We start from the raw sequence: 16674 nt of genomic DNA, 5'->3' as shown, positions 1-16674 counted from the left end.
TAAAGCTACCAATGATCCAGCAATCCCATTCCAGGGCATTTATCCAGAAGAGATGAAAACTCTAACTAAAAAAAGACACATGCACTTCAATGTTTGTAGCAGTACTATTTATAATAGTCAAGACATGTAAGCAACCTAAGTGTCCATCAACAGATGAATGGATAAAGATGTGGTATAAATAAACAATGGAATATTAGCCATAAAAAATGAAATATTGCCATTTGCAGCAACATTAATGGACCTAGAGAACATCATTCTGAGCAGATTCAGATATTATATGATATCACTTATATGTGGAATCCAAAATATAATACAAATGAATCTATATACAAAACAGATTCACAGACATGGAAGACAAACTTACAATTACCAAAGGGGAAAGGGAGGGGGATAAATTAGGAATCTGGGATTAACAGATATAAACTTATAAGCATAAAATAGATGAGCAAAGAGGATTAAGTATATAACACAGGGAACTATATTCAACATCTTGTAATGACCTATAGTGGACAATAATCTGAAATAAAAAGTATATTTATGTGATGCAATTTGCTGTACCTGAAACTAACACACTATTGTATGTCAATATACTTCAATTAAAAAAAAAGAAAAGAAATAGCCATGTTGAGGGATAAGACAGGTTCGAGTAAAGCTAAGTTAAAGCCATCTCAAGTTATTTTCAAGGAAGTCATGTACTTACATGTCAGCCTTGGTCAGTGAATCTTTGTGATCATGATTTGGGGTGGGGGAACAGGAAACACGAGAGGAAAGTGAAAGTGAAGTCACTCAGTTGTGTCCAACTCTTTGCGACCCCATGGACTGTAGCCTACCAGGTTCTTCCCTCCCTGGGATTTTCTAGGCAAGAGTACTGGGGTGGGTTGCCGTTTCCTTCTCCAGGGAATCTTCCCCACCCAGGGATCAAACCTGGGTCTCCCGCATTGCAGGCAGACGCTTTACCGTCTGAGCCGCCAGGGAAGCCAACACAAGAGGACTGGACAGCAGTCACGTCAGTGCTCTTTAGGATGTGGCCCCAGATGACTATGGGGAGCCTGAATGGCTCCACAGCAGTTGAGGCTGGATGCAGTGGGGAGATGCTATGTCTAGGCCTCTGAGGCTGGTTCAAGAACAACTGCTGGCTGACTGCTTCTCAGCACGTGGGAGGGAAGGTGAGCTGGGATCACAACACGAGCATGAGGCCTACGGAGCAAGCCAGCCTGTGGCCACACGGCCTGCAGAAGTCTGCTGTCCTCCACCCCACCCTCGCCCACTCTTATTCTGCCCAAGCTGATGCCACTGGCTGGGGCTGCTCCATCTCCGTGGTTCAGCCTTGTGAAAACTGATTTTGGTCTCTATGAGGGTTATCTAACAATTAAGTGAGTGTTTTCAATGTACCTAATATACTTTTAAAACAGGAAAGAATCCTACAATGTTTGCTTTATAATACACATGCTTTTGTCCCTTAGCAAAATATCCAAGTGTCTTTCCATACAACAAGAGCATCCCCTTCCACCAGCTGCAAGCTCTCCAACCATCATGTATCTATTTGCTCCCTCTGCTCTCTTCAGCTGGCACCTTCCTTTCCATCCATAAATGTGTTTGATTCTCTACCATTCTTACAGAAACAAGCAACTAAAACTCTCCCTGAAACTGGATGTGCCCTCTATCTACTTCCTCCTTCTCCTCTTCCCTTCATAGGAAACCTCAAACCATCCACATTTGCTGAATTCAGTGCTCATGTCGTGTTAACTTTCCTTCACCATAGAGTCTGGCTTTTCTCACCACCGCTGTCCTGACACAGTCCTCTCAAGAGCCACCTGATTTTCTAATTGTCAAATCCAATTAACCCAATTAGATGGCATTGCAGGCCCCTACATCGCCTGCCATTTGACAATAGGGATTCCTATCTCCTTCTAGAGGATCCTCTGACATCGTGAAAGGCTGGGAAACCCAAAACTACATTTTGTAGATTCCCCTGAAGTTGGGTTTTGCAAGTTAGGTTTTAAGAATTTAGAAAGCAGATGTCAGACTTTCCTAGCAGTCTGATGGTTAAGACTTCGCACTTCTACTGCAAGGGGCGCAGTTTCCACCCCAGTCAGGGAAGTTCCGCAAACCACACAGTGGAGCCAAAGGAAAAAAGAGGGAGGGGATATATGTATACCTGTAGCTGATTCACTTTGTTGGACAGCAGAAACCAACACAATGTTGCAAAGCAATTATTCTCCAATTAAAAAAAAAATGAAGAAAGCAGAAGTGAAACAGGCCATGTTTCTGTAGTTTCCAGTGCTTTCTCCTGGCAAACAAGATTATGCAGACATAGGGTTTTCCTGCAGCAGCTTCAGCTCTCCAGTGTCCAGCCCAGCTTTGGGTGTAACAGCAGTTATGGCAGCATTCTAACATCGCTGTTAGTAAGTTCAACAGAGTTCTGAGGTGGCCTTTATACTTGTCTGTCACACAAATGGTGCCTCCTCCAGAGAGTTATTTCTGGGTGTTCAGAGTCTTTCCTGGCAGCCCAAACTACAGCCTATTCTTCGAGTGCACCTACGATTTTTAGTACCTAACTGCCTATTTAGATTCTCTTTCTATTGGCTTCTGTTTCCCATACTGAACTCTGGCCACTTGGTATCAGAAGTGGCTGTAGGCAGTAGGCCTTCGTGAAAGAGAATATTTATATGCTGAAAGAAAATAGCCACAGGTCGGTCAGGCAGGGGCCGTGTGGGCACTGCTTGTGCCTTCCCAGGGCCAGGTACGTATTCTCCTGGGCTGTGGCTCTGAGACGTGCATCTTCCCTTGTGCTTATCCTGAGACCACCCAGAGCTTCTTGGCCAATGACCAGCTCTGCCACACCAGTGAAACTCCATCCCACACTCACCTGCTTTTCCCCCTTGACCACATGTCCCATCATTGTGATTTCATCTGCTGTGTCTGTGTTGGAAGACCTTCTGGTCCGTAGGCTCCACCTCACAATCTGGTCCACCCTGTGGGGAAAGGGAACAGTCAAATTGTCCAGATGTATGTTGCCTTCCTTCCCCCAAGAACTAAAGCAAATAGATAAAAGAAAAAAGAGGAGAAAATAACTATCAGTCTATCTTCTTTGTCTAGGGAAAAAAATTCAAGAATGAGGACAAAACAAAGGTATTTTCAGGTAAACCAGAATTGAAAGACCTTCACAAGCAGATCCTAGAACATTTGAAAGGAGATATACATATATATATATACACATGTAGACGTATACACAAATATATATCAGGCCGAAGGAAAAATGACTTCAGAGGAGAGATCTGAGATGGAAGTAGGAGTTGGTCCTTAGATGGGAGATATCCAGAAGGTGGAAGTCAAGCGAACGCTATCCTCCTGCTGCCTTGCTTGCTTCTGGTGGTAAGATCAAGGAGGTGGGTAAGTTTTCTCAATCAGTATTCCAGTTTCATTTACCAGCTTCGTAGGTGCTGACAGGGAGCAAAGATCTTTGGGTTATGAGGTCACAACCACATTGCTGGTTCTGAGGTCACAAGCAATACATTGTGTTTCTTTAAAAAAAAATTTATTGGGGTATAGTGACTTACAATGTTGTGTTTGCACTGTGTCCTTGAACTTAATCGTTGCCGGGGTGGCTTCCTGTGTCCCACCCTCCTGACAGAGGGGGACAAAATAGTAGCTCCAACAATGGGTCAGTTTTGCAGCTTCTAGGAGACATTCCTGGAGGGTCAGCTTGAGCCTGACCATCCAGCACCTCTGAAGTTTTCATAAGCAACTGTTTTCCTATATGAAACTCCTTGGGGATTAAAGTACACGACTGCTGGAGAATATCAACAAAAACTGTGACTCAAAATGGTGTAAACAATTCATCACATCACATAACAAGATGAGCAGGGTTTGCTGCTGCCAAGGTTCCTTTGGGCTTCTTGGTGATCTTTGTGATTCTGCCTTTCTTATTGTGTAGACATCATCTTCACGCAGGCAGCAAGATGGCTGGTACCCTTCCAGCCATCCCATCTAAACAAGACATAGTGGAGAAGAGTCTGTGTTTTTTATGTATGTCTCTTTTTGTTGTTGCTTCTTTTAAAATAGTTTTATTGACATACAACTAACATGCATACAATTCATTTAATGTATACAGTTCAGTGGTTTTAGTATATTCACAGATATGTGTAATCATTATCATCTTCAGAATATTTACCTCCCAGAAGAAACCCCATCTCCCATTCCCCTGCTTACCACCCCAGCCCTAAGCAACTACTAGTCTATTTTCTGTCTCTATAGATTTCCTGTTCTGGACTTTCATATGAATGGAGTCATAGAGTATGTGGTCTTTGGTGGCTGACTTCTCTCATTTAGAATGTTTCCAAGGTTCATCCATGTTGTAGCAGATATCAGTACTGATTTCCTTTTTTATGGCTAAGTGCTATTCTATTATATGGATATACCACATTTGTGTGTCCACTCATCTGTTGATGAATATTTGAGTTGAACCTTCTAGATATCATGAATAATGCTGCTATAAGCACTTGCTTAGGAGGTTCTGAGTGGAAACACATTTTCATTTCCCTTGGCATATACCTAAGAGTGGAACTGCTGGGTCATGTGGTAATTTTGTATTTAGTCATTTGATGAACAGCCAGGTTGCTTTGCAAGTGGCTTCCCACCAGCAGTATGGACTCTAAACTTCCTATATCATGACCAACATTTGTTGCTATCTGACTTTTTAATTCTAGTCATCCTAGTGGATGTGAACTGGTATTTATTATGGTTTTGATTTGCACGTACATCTCCTTAAATCAAGGGAATCATTTCTAGATGTCCCCCACCTGACTTTTCATTAAGTCCCATTGGCCGGAAGGGTATGAGACACACCTTCCTAAACCAATCAGTGGCAAGGGAAATGGGATTTCCAGTGAGGACCCATTTCTTGGTTTGAAGTTGGGGCACTTGGCTGCCTCCTTTAAGGCACACAGACATCCAGAGAAGAGGGCTTATACCCTGACAACATCAGGTTCTGTTAGAAGGAAGTAAGTGAGACAGAGGATTGGCTGTGTAGCTACGCCATGTATGTGGCTTCTATGACACCAGGCTCTGATTGATGGCTTTCCTTCTTTTCCTCTGACCATTTCTTCTTGGGCGCCTCTTCCTCTGTCCACAACTGTCCACTCAGTACTTCCTCCTCATCATCCGCACTCTTTGGGGCATCTCATTTATTTTCATGATTTCCATTTCCTTTTGATGACTTCAGAAATTATTTTTCCTGAGCTTCAGATTTACTGATAATAATAAATAAAAATAACAATAGAATTGCCATTTTAAGATACTTATGCTCCAGACAGGGGCGTCCCTGGTAGCTCAGCTGGTAAAGAATCTGCCTGCAATGCAGGAGACCCTGGTTTGATTCCTGAGTTGGGAAGATCCACTTGGAGAAAGGATAGGCTACCCACTCCAGTATTCTTGGGCTTCCCTGGTGGTTCAGCTGGTAAAGAATCCACCTGCAATGTGGGAAACCTGGGTTTGATGTCTGAGTTGGGAAGACCCTCTGGAGAAGGGAATGGCTACCCACTCCAGTATTCTGACTTGGAGAATCCCACGGACTGTTCCATGGGGTCACAAAGAGTCAGACTGAGCGACTTTCACGCTCCAGGCACATACGTTATCTCAGTTCACTCTCATCACAACCCTAAAATTCTATTCTCATCCCTGTCTTACAGATGAAAGAATAGGTTCAGAGAGATTAAGTTATTTTACTCAAGGCAACCAATTGAGGAGGCTGATGCAAGTAGGAGTTGGACCCAGTCTGTTTGACTCCAGAAACCCAATCCACTTTCTGTTAGACTTCTGCACTTCCCTCAAACACAGGGCAGCCAAAAAGAACATATCATTTCCCCATGACTTGCCCTACCCCCCTCCACCCGTGTTCCCTGCAGCAGAGAGGGAACTAGTTTAGAGACCCAAGGGTCATCTTCCATCTTAAAAACAAATCATTTTCTATGTGTGCATAATAAAATATTGAGAAGCAAGATGGTCTAAAGTAGACCACACTCATTTCTCTGCTTTTCCTCCCCCACCTGCACCCACCCTCCTAACTGCAGCCAGAGAGCACGGTTATTCTCCTGTATAAAACCTCTGAAGGGGGGGGGTCAGCCCCTCACCACCCTCAGGACCAAGTCCACATTCTCGATTATGACTTCCAAGGCTCTCTAAGGTCCCCAGCAACCTCTCCAGCCTCCCCTCACCTCTTCGTGTACAGAGCTCAGTGCTCCAGAAACACGACGTTTTTCTGTGGTCTCCTCCTCTATTTGCTCACATTGCTTCCTTTTCAAGATTCCCTTAAAATATGGAGGTTAAGACAAGCTTTGGCATTGAGCCGACCTAGTGTCAAATTCTTGCTCTGTCATGGTGAAAGAGCACTTAATCTCTCAACTCCAATGTATTATTATTTATCTGTAAAATGAGTATAACCCTACCTCAGGGCTGTCGTGAAGATGGGTTAAACAAACTGTCTGGACCCTCGAGAAGCTCTCCCTAGCCCATTTCTGCAGCATCCTGAGCCAGGCCTTGCACTGTGCCTTCTCATCGCTCCTCTGTCCTGTCTGAGGTCCCCCAGATCTGGGATCCATTCGGATTCATCTCAGCCCCTTGAGTGCACCTGGATGGGATCACTGCGGGGCTAGGGTCAAGGACAGAGTCGGAGATCCCTGGAGCGGATGGCAACATCGCAGGGCATTGAACTTAACAAGTGTGGGAGTTCTTTAGGAGACAATCACTGCTCATCCAGCGCTGGCTCCCGGGGCTGAGGCCACAACAGGAGGGCAACAGCACCAGGGGGCGGAGCCAACAGCATGGGGCGTGGCAACTAACTACCGAAACCCAATCAGTATGCAAGCTTGTTTATTTATGCTAGTAAGCACCCTGAGCTGCCCAGCGGGGGTCCAAATCCTGCAAATCCCACAGCCCGCCCGCCCGTGTCTCTGCGAGGACAGGGAACAAGAGGCTTTGGAATAAAGGGTTAGCACCCAGGGCCGCGGAGATTCGACTGCAGAGCAGGGGAGCGGGTGCTGATATCCATGGCCAGGGGTAGCCAGCGCGCGTGTGCGCGGAGGGGACGTCCGAGTGCAGGCAGCAGGGAGAGACCATCTTAGTGGCAGGGGTACAAAGAAGCAGAAACCACTGCGCCGGTCGTGGGGTGGGTAGGGGTGAGTGGGAAGGTGGCTGGGGAAGAGAGCAACACAGGGAGGCTAGAGGATGGGACGGTTGGGCAGAAAGACTCGTCCTTCGCGCTGAGTCCAGAGACCTGGGGCTGGATCTCGGTGCCTTACCTTTCTGTATGCGCAGCCTCTTGCTCTGGGGACGCAGCTGTGGAGGAGCATGGCCCAGAATGGCAGCCATCGCATGTTATCTTCCAACTTAAACTTCTTCCTGACAAAACTGCCAGATTGTTGTTTACAGGAAAGGGCAGCAAGCTGAAGGGTCAGCCCTCTCCGGATCCGGATTCGGATCCGGTATTAGGAGCAGATTTTAAAGACTGCGTGGAAGGAAGTGTTGGAGAAGGGGGCCCCTGCTCAACAGGCAAACAATAGTCTTCTCTGGCTCGAAACTGGCCAGGACCATGTCGCTCTAGAGCAAGGCCTTGTTCCAAACTCCAGGGTCCATCCCAGGTGCAGAGAGTGAGGGTGGCTTTCCTGAGTCCATTTTCCTGTTTGGTGCTGCATTTCATCCTCACCTGGACCCAGAGGGCCCCAGTAAACCCTGCAGAGCGCTCCGTCCTGGGAGCATGCCAGTCTGACCCTGGTGCCTTCTTCTCTGGCTGCCCAGACGGCCCCACATTTATCCTTTGCTTAACAGAGAAGGTAGCACGCAGCATTAAACACACATAAGAGAGAGTAGTTCTACCACCTAAGAGGAAGGTAGTTCTACCAACTCATACATCATGTAACCATCCCTGACCTTGCAGTTCCCACCTGCAAAATGAGAACTTGGCTCTGTAGCAGGGAGTTTTCAGGTGTTCATAATTTCAACAGCGGTTCTCAGTTTTTTGAGGAGAAGGGGTCTGAGAAGAAGGCCTGGTGAGGGATGCCCTCCTTAAGGAAAACTGTCCTTGTCTATTGTGCGGCCATGCAAAGGCCTGAACAGCCAGTAACCAGAGTGCCGCAGGGTCTCCTGGAGCAGAGCTCTTGTCTGTGTTCCCATGTGATTCCTGGTCAGGGAGGCCATCCCCTCACCCTGGCCTCATTCTGGAGAGGATAGTCCTGGCCCAAAGTGCACCCCATGAGACCAAAAATAGTTAATCTTCTCTGGCAAATGCAGACCTATCTGTGCAGCGTTTTACAGCACCTTTTGATTTCATCTTCACAGGGAACCTGGGAGGTAGCATTATATTCCCATTTTATAGATGGGGAAAGTGAGGCTCAGTAAAGTTACAGAACTGCCCAGCCCAGAGTAGTAGGAAAGGATATAAGTCTAGGCCTCTACCTGGGTTCAGAGCTAGTGCTCCACAGTGGAGGATATCCCCGGCCTCCCTTCCCCTTCCTGAGAAAACCTCACCGCGAGCTTCCTGTCTATAGGCTGGGGTAGGTCAGTGCTCAGAGCCAGTGGATCCCAGTTTGGGGAAATTTGCCCCTAAAACCGTGGAGGCTGTAGCTCTCTAGCCTGCCTCCAGAGTCCTTAGCTTCTGCTGGTCTCTGGGCAGCCAGCAAAGATAGGAATGGAAAGAATCACCTTCCTCCGTGACCTTCCCTCTTTCCCCCTTGATCCCCATCAACTCTTCCAGAGCTGCTCGGGCGACTCACCGAGCGCGCGCTGCTCCCGGCTGCACCTGCCCAGCTGGCGACCTCCGGCCAGGCCCGCGAGAGCCCCACGGGTAGGGGTGGGTCGGGAGCAGCCCGGACTAATGGGCTGGAGCCGGCGGCGTGTCCTCAGCGCGGCGGCCGCTCGGTCTGGTCCGGGGAATTGGGCAAACCCGGCAGTGCGCCAGGCGGGGCGGAGGTGTGGTGGAGAGGGCTGGAGCCCCAGAGCGGGGTCGCCCCAGGGCGGGGGAGGGTCCCCGGTGGCCCTTGGGTCACAGCACGTGGGCAGTGGCTGGTCTCTCCCCTCTGCGCTTTTCAGCTCATCCCCCTAGCAGCCCCCTCCTTGGCGACGCCTGGCGATCCGCCTATTTAGCATGAGGGACAATTAAGCAGAACAGTTCTAGGCCATGCTTCTTTGTCATTCCAAAGGGCGATCTCCGAGTTCCCTGTGGGTGGGGCTTGCTACTGCTCAGACGACCTGCTCTGCTGGTGGAGCGGGTCAGGGAAGACAGGCGCGGCGGCGAGGCTGCGCCAGCCTGGTTGGGCAGCGGCTCAGGAGACGCAGGGTGGGTTTCACCCAGACGCAGCTTCTTCTCGGCAGCCACTGCCGCGGCGTCCTGCACCCTGAAAACAGGCCAGGGGCGGGTGCCGCTTCCGTCCTCTGCATTCCGCAGGTGGGGGACAGGGCTGCCCGACTGCCAGGGCCGGAGGAGGTCACTGTGTGCCCTGGAGCTCAGGCTCCCTTCCCCCAAGGTGAGACCCGCCGGGCCTGCCGCTCTCGGTCTCTCCGCGGGGTGAGCGACCCCAACTCATGGGCTCCAGGACTGAGCTCAGTGCGCCGCTGGGGACCTTGTGTCCTCCGGGGTCCCTCTGCGTCCCTGCCCGCGCCCGGGCCTGAGGAACGAACGCGGCGGCTGGTGACTACTGCCCCCTAGCGGGAGAGTGTTGCATGACGCCTCCCGAGAGGCTGTCCTGGCCTGGAGAGCCTCACACCCTCTGTACCCAGTCAAAGGTTTTTTGGAAGGTCTTGAGCAGAATCCTTTCACCTGTATTCCCTTTCAGGCTTCGCAGCAGCCGTCACATTAAAAAACAACAACAAAAAACCCTACCTACTTTATTGAGATATTATTTGCTTATAGTAAAATCCAGATTTTTAAGTACTGAATACAGTATAGACAAGGGCTCATTTTCTCCACTCTGGCCTAGATGGAAGGTGCTATTTGCCCTTCCCCTGGGCCCCCTGGCTCCCTGGGTATCTTAATCTCTCTAGTTGCCAGGGCAGTGCTCTGACACTCTTCAGTTTCCTGTCTAATGGAAGTCTTTCCTGCTTTAGTCTACATTGTTAATCAAAGTAATACATGCACACGCCTAAAAATGTTCAGGTGGATATACAATGCTTGCATGAAAAACAGCAGCCTGGTATGTAAGCCTTTTCTAAGCCTGAAGACATAGCCTAGTAATCCTGAGGCCTTCTCATCTCTGGTCAGAGTCCTCTTCTTCTTGTCCTCTAGTCCCCTTGCTCTTCCTCTGTCCCCCCTCCTCATTTTTCTTCCTCCTCCTTGTCAACATCTGAAATCAGGACTAGACTCTATAGGAAACTGGAAGACAGGGCAGAGCCTGTGCTGGAAATGACTTCAGTTCCTCCTGTCTCTGCCCTGGGCCCACTTGGAATGGGGCAAAGTTCTCAGGTGGTGCAAGCTCAGGAACAGCTGAAGTCCTGGCTCACGTCCTCTGTGGTTTTCCCAGATCACAAATCACAGGTCAGTTATGACAACAGTGCTTCCCTTCTGATCCAGGGGCTGGAAGGAGCTGGGCTGTGGAGTCAGCACCTGGGTAATGACCTGGCTCTGCCAACAACTAGATAGATGTGTGATCCTGAGCAGGCCGATTCCTCTGTGCTCCAGCTCCTCCAGCTGTAGAATGACACTGCCACCTCTAGAAAGCCACAAAGCTCTAATGTCTTGGACATAAGTCACCTGAAATAACCCTGGCCCTCTTCCGCCAGGAAGGCTCTGACCAATGTCCCCCGGCCTGGCTATCGCAGTGCCCTCCCAACTCACTAAGCTCAGCCAGCTCAGGAGCCTTGGTGATGGTGGGGTGTCCTGCCTGCTTTACCATTTCCTTGGCCGGCCTAAGAAAGCAGCTTTCCTTCTTGGCCTCCCAGGCCAAGGATGGGAGGAAGCAGCCGTGACATCATCATCATGGTATTTGGACCTTGCCATTTGATTCACAGGACACTTTTACCCCAAAGAAAGATTTGAATTAAGACACTTAATACAAGTTACACAAATCCTTAATAATTTTTGGACAGAATTTTCCAGACTGAACTTCACTAATCCAACAATTACTTGATCAATTTTTTTAAAAGTGTACAGTTTTTAAAAATAATTTTAATAAATTTTTAATATAATTTTTAAAAAACTGTTGATTTAATGGCCTACCTTAATGTTTCTACTAACATCTGCTCCTGTATGACAGCAAATGCTCAGACATCGAGTGTGTTCACCTCGTTCAGCCTCTGCTGGGACCTCCGAGAGTTCTGATCTCCAGCGTGGAAGCCTCATGTTCTCCCTAAAGCAGGAAGGGAAACCAGTGGATGTGAGGAGTATGACCTAGGTCTGCCTCCCTCAGCTGTGTGATCCTACATTACTTGCTTAAATCCCCTAAGCCTCATGTTTTTTACCTTTGGGGGTAGTAATACCTACCTGCCTACCTCAGAAGAGATGTCTGTAGTATATAAAAATCAGTAATTGTTACCATAAACCACAATAGCATTAAATAATTACCTGTTTAGAGCTCTAATCCCCAGGATATAATGAAAGCTCCAGAAATGTTATTTTGTATCACCACCCTCATGTTTAAAGAAACAAGCACCATTTTCTTGCTCTGACCACTGGGTGGCACCACAGATTTGGTTCTGGGACTATTTCGGCCATAACAGTGCTGTTTTTTGAAGGTCAAAACCAGCAGATTGTTGACAGTTTTGTATGGTTCTACCCAAATTTTGAGGTGTTGCCTGCCTTGGACTGTTTCCTTTGGCTTTGTCTCAGCAAACCCTGCCACAGTCCAGGGACTCACTAACTGAAGCCTTTATGAAGCCTGGGGTCTGCATGACCCTGACAGCCTAGGCTGCTACGGGATATCCAGTGGGCCGCCCAGAGTTGACACCAGAGACGTAGGGGGAAAGGGCCCCCCCAACCTGGGAAGGACAACATCAGAGTTAAGGACGGAGCCAGGGAAGCCATAGGCTGCTGATCACAGGAATTTGATTTGTAGAGGCAAAGGTCTCCCATTTTCCAAGAGTTCAAATTTCCTTGCTGAGCCTAGAAAGTCATTTCCTAATAAACTCAAAGGACATACCAAGCCCAGGTGGCCCTGATCTCTGTTCCCTGCCTCCCATTCCCTCAGTCCCTCATGAGGGGTGCTGGCCGTGGGCCCCCAGCATTGTGAAAGAAGTTGAGAAACAGATCTCAGATCATTAACAGAACTGACTGGTGACCCTAAGAGATGAGTGACTCACCTGAAAGTTGGATGGGGCTCCGGGCCCCAAAGCTCCCTGGGCCCAGGGATGGTCCTCAGGCAAAGACTCCCCACCCCCCCTGTCTGACCTACAGTTAAGCAAAGCTTCATATTTGTATTGGCAGGAAGGGATTTATCTGCGCCATTTCCCCTGCCTCTCCAGCCACAGGGGCCTGTTTTTTTCATACATAGATAACTTGGATCTATTAAAGGAACAGGAGCACTTGATGAGTAGCTTCTTCATATTTGCACATTTGACTTTTTTTTTTTCAGAGACAAGTGTTCAGATAATAAAGTTTTTTGGAGTGTGAAGAATTTAAATAATTTTTTTTTTTTAAAAAAGGTTATTTTGGGGACTTCCCTGGTGGTCCGGTGGTTAAGAATCTGCCTTGCAATGACAGGGATGCAGGTTCAATCCCTGATTGTGGAACTAAAATCCCACATGCAGTGGAGCAACTCCTAAGCCCAGGCACCACAACTAGAAAGTTCCTGTGCCACAACGAAATATCCCACATGATGCAGCAAAGACTGCGCATGCCTCAGCCAAGACCTGAAGCAGCCAAATAAATAAATAATTTTAAAAGGCTGCCTTCCAAAAGTAAGAGAACCATTTAACATTAGGAGATCTATCAATATAATTTACCATGTTAATAGATCAAAAGAGAATCATATGATTACCTCTCTAAAGGCTGAAAAATTCAACAAATTAATCTTGCTAAACACTCAATAAAATAGGAGTAGGTGTATTCTTCCTTAACATGATAAAATATATTTATCTCAATATCAAAGGCAACACTGAACTTAGTGGGGAGAAACTCCCCAACTCAAAGTCAGGAAGGAGAGAGATTTGTCCATTTTTATAGCTATTCTAATTGAAGAAAGTAGGAAAAACCACTAGACTATTCAAGTATAACCTATATCAAATCCCTTATGATTATACAGTGGAAGTGACAAATAGATTCAAGGAATTAGATCTGATAGATAGAGTGCCTGAAGAACTATGGATGGAGGTTCATGACACTGTATAGGCGGTGGTGATCAAAACCATCCCTAAGAAAAAGAAATGGAAAAAGACAAAATGGTTGTCTGAGGAGGCCCTTCAAATAGCAGAGAAAAGAAGAGAAGCAGAAGGGAAAGGAGAAAAGGAAAGATATATCCATTTGAATGCAGAGTTCCAAAGAATAGCAAGGAGAGATAAGAAAGCCTTCCTCAGCGATCAATGCAAAGAAATAGAGGAAAACAATAGAATGGGAAAGACTAGAGATCTCTTTAAGAAAATTAGAGCTACCAAGGGAACATTTCATGCAAAGATGGGCACAATAAAGGGCAGAAATGGTATGGACCTAACTGAAGCAGAGGATATTAAGAAGAGGTGGCAAGAATACACAGAAGAACTATACAAAAAAGATCTTCATGACCCAGATAACTATGATGGTGTGATCACTCACCTAGAGCCAGGCATCCTGGAATGCAAAGTGAGGTGGGCCTTAGGAAGTATCACTCTGAACGAAACTAATGGAAGTGATGGAATTCCAGTTGAGCCATCTCAAATCCTGAAAGATGATGCTGTGAAAGTGCTGCACTCAATATGCCAGCAAATTCGGAAAACTCAGCAGTGGCCACAGGACTGGAAAAGGTCAGTTTTCATTCCAATCCTGAAGAACGGCAATCCCAAAGAATGTTTACACATTCCTAAAGAATGTACCGCACAATTGCAGTCTCTCACACGCTAGCAAAGTAATGCTCAAAATTCTCCGAGCCAGGCTTCAGCAGGACGTGAACTGAGAGCTTCCAGATGTTCAAGCTGGATTTAGAAAAGCCAGAGGAACCAGAGATCAAATTGCCAACATCTTTGGATCATAGAAAAAGCAAGAGAATTCCTGAAGAATATCTACCTCTGCTTTATTGACTACATCAAGCCTTTGGCTCTGTGGATCACAGCAAACTGTGGAAAATTCTTAAAGAGATGGGAATACTAAGACCACCTTACCTGCCTCTTAAGAAACCTGTATGCAGGTCAAGAAATAACAGTTAGAACTGGACATGGAACAATGGACTGTTTCCAAATTGGGAAAGGAGTATGCCAAGGTGGTATATTGTCAACCTGCTTATTTAACTTATGCACAGAGTACATCATGTGAAATACTGGGCTGACTGAAGCACAAGCTGGAATCAAGACTGTCAGGAGAAAGATCAATAACCTCAGAATATGCAGATGATATGACCTTATGGCAAAAAGTGAAGAGAAACTGAAGAGCCTCTTGATGAAGGTGAAAGAGGAGAGTAAGTAAGCTGGCTTAAAACTCAACATTCAGAAAAGGAAGATCATGGCATCCAGTCCCATCACTTCATGGGAAATAGATGGGGAAACAATGGAAACAGTGACAGACTTTATTTTTGGGGGCTCCAAAATCACTGCAGATGGTGACTGCAGCCATGAAATTAAAAGACGCTTGCTCCTTGGAAGAAAAGCTATGACAAACCTATACAGCATATTAAAAAGCAGAGACACTACTTTGTTGAAAAAGGTCTATCTAGCCAAAAGTATGGTTTTTCCAGTAGTCATATATGGATGAGAGAGTTGGACCATAAAGAAGGCTGAGCACTGAAGAACTGACACTTTTGAATTGTGGTGTTGGAGAAGATTCTTGAGAGTCCCTTGGACTACAAGGAGATCAAACCAATCAATCCTAAAGGAAGTTGGTCCTGAATATTAACTGGAAGGATTGATGCTGAAGCTGGAACTCCAATACTTTGACCACCTGATGCGATGAACTGAGTCACTGGAAAAGACCCTGATGCTGGGAAAGAGTGAAGGCAAGAGGAGAAGGGGGTGACAGAGGATGAGATGGTTGGATGGCATCACTGACTCGATGGACATGTGTTTGAGCAAGCTCTAGGAGTTGATAATGGACAGGGAAGCCTGGCATTCTGCAGTCCATGAAGTCACAAAGAGTCGGACACGATTGAGTGCCTGAACTAAACTGAAAGCTATTAGAGCTATTATTTTATAGCCACCTCCATTTCTGTGTATAGTAGTCAATGTGAGTTGACAAGAGTAGAACATAGAGGTATAGAACTCAGAAAGAAGGTGAAAAAATTATTATTCCCAGATGGCATAATTTTATAACTGGAAAATCCAAAAAATTTGATGCAAAACATATTAAACACCAAACATTGGAGAGGATGTAGTGCCATAGGAACTCTCACTCATTGCTCATGGAAATGCAAAAGGGTACAGCTATTTTGGAAGACTGTTGGTTCCTTACAAAACTAAACATATTCTTATCATACAATCTAGCAGTTTACTCCTCGGTATTTACATGAATGAGCTGAAAACCTATGGCCACATGAAAAGCTGCACACAGATGTTTATAACAGTTTGATTCATGATTATGAAAAGTCAATAGCAAGCAAGATGTCCTTCAGTAGATGAATGAACAAATAAACTGTGGTACAGGCAGACAATGAACTATTATTCAGTGCTAAAATAAATGAGCCATCAAACCATGAAAAGACATGGAGGAAGCTTAAGTACATATTGCTAAGTGAAAGAAGTCAATCTAAAAAGGCTACATACTGTAGCCAACTGTATACCGATTTCAACTGTATAATATTCTAGAAAAGGCAAAACTATAGAAGTAGTAAAAAGATTAGTGTTTGGCTGGGGCCCATGGGATAGAAGGAATGAATAAATGGAGTATAGAATTTTTAGGGTAGGGAAACTCTTCTGTATGATACTATAATGATAGATACATGTCATTATGCATTTGTTAAAACCCATAGATTTTGCACATTGCATAGAATGTGCAATAGAAAGAATGAACTCTAATATAAACTATGGAGTTTGGCTGGTAATGTCAGTGTTGGTTCATCAGTTGTAATAAATGTACCACTCTGATGTAGGATATTGATGGTGAGGGAAATTGTGTATGGGTTGGGGAAGAGCATCAATTTTTTGGCGCTCAGCTTTCTTTATAGTCCAACACTCATATCCATACACGACCACTGGAAAAACCATAGCCTTGACCAGACAGACCTTTGTTGGTAAAGTAATGTCTCTGCTTTTTAATATGCTATCTAGGTTGGTCATAACTTTCCTTCCAAGGAGTAAGCGTCTTTTAATTTCATGGCTTCGATCACCATCTACAGTGATTTTGGAGCCCCCCAAAATAAAGTCTGACACTGTTTTCACTGTCTCCCCATCTATTTCCCATGAAGTGATGGGACCAGATGCCATGATCTTAGTTTTCTGAATGTTGAGCTTTAAGTCAACTTTTTTACTCTCCTCTTTCACTTTCATCAAGAGGCTTTTTAGTTCACCTTCACTTTCTACCATAAGGGTGGTGTCATCTGCATATCTGAGGTTATTGATAATTTTGAACTAAGG

The 16674-nt window shown here is 46.0% G+C and overlaps 1 protein-coding gene across 5 annotated transcripts in view; it reads right to left on the bottom strand.

The window, feature by feature from the left end:
* Positions 1-9648, bottom strand: part of PIGZ (phosphatidylinositol glycan anchor biosynthesis class Z) — a 32221-nt gene extending 22573 nt beyond the window's left edge. For 3 of the 5 annotated variants that reach the window (XM_061166884.1, XM_061166885.1, XM_061166886.1), the window contains exons 1-2: positions 8769-9648; positions 2870-2975 (exon numbers count right to left, since the gene is read on the bottom strand). The gene's annotated coding sequence lies outside the window, so the exon portion shown is untranslated. Of the gene's footprint in view, positions 1-2869; positions 2976-7298; positions 7408-8768 lie in introns of all 5 variants that reach the window. The other 2 variants (XM_061166887.1, XM_061166888.1) reach the window with 1 other exon arrangement.
* Positions 9649-16674: the final 7026 nt, after the last annotated feature.

The sequence above is a fragment of the Dama dama genome, chromosome 19 (assembly GCF_033118175.1).
Source record: "Dama dama isolate Ldn47 chromosome 19, ASM3311817v1, whole genome shotgun sequence".
NCBI classification, from domain to species: domain Eukaryota; kingdom Metazoa; phylum Chordata; class Mammalia; order Artiodactyla; family Cervidae; genus Dama; species Dama dama.
Note: the sequence above shows the minus strand (reverse complement) of the source record. Positions and strands in the feature narration are given on the sequence as shown.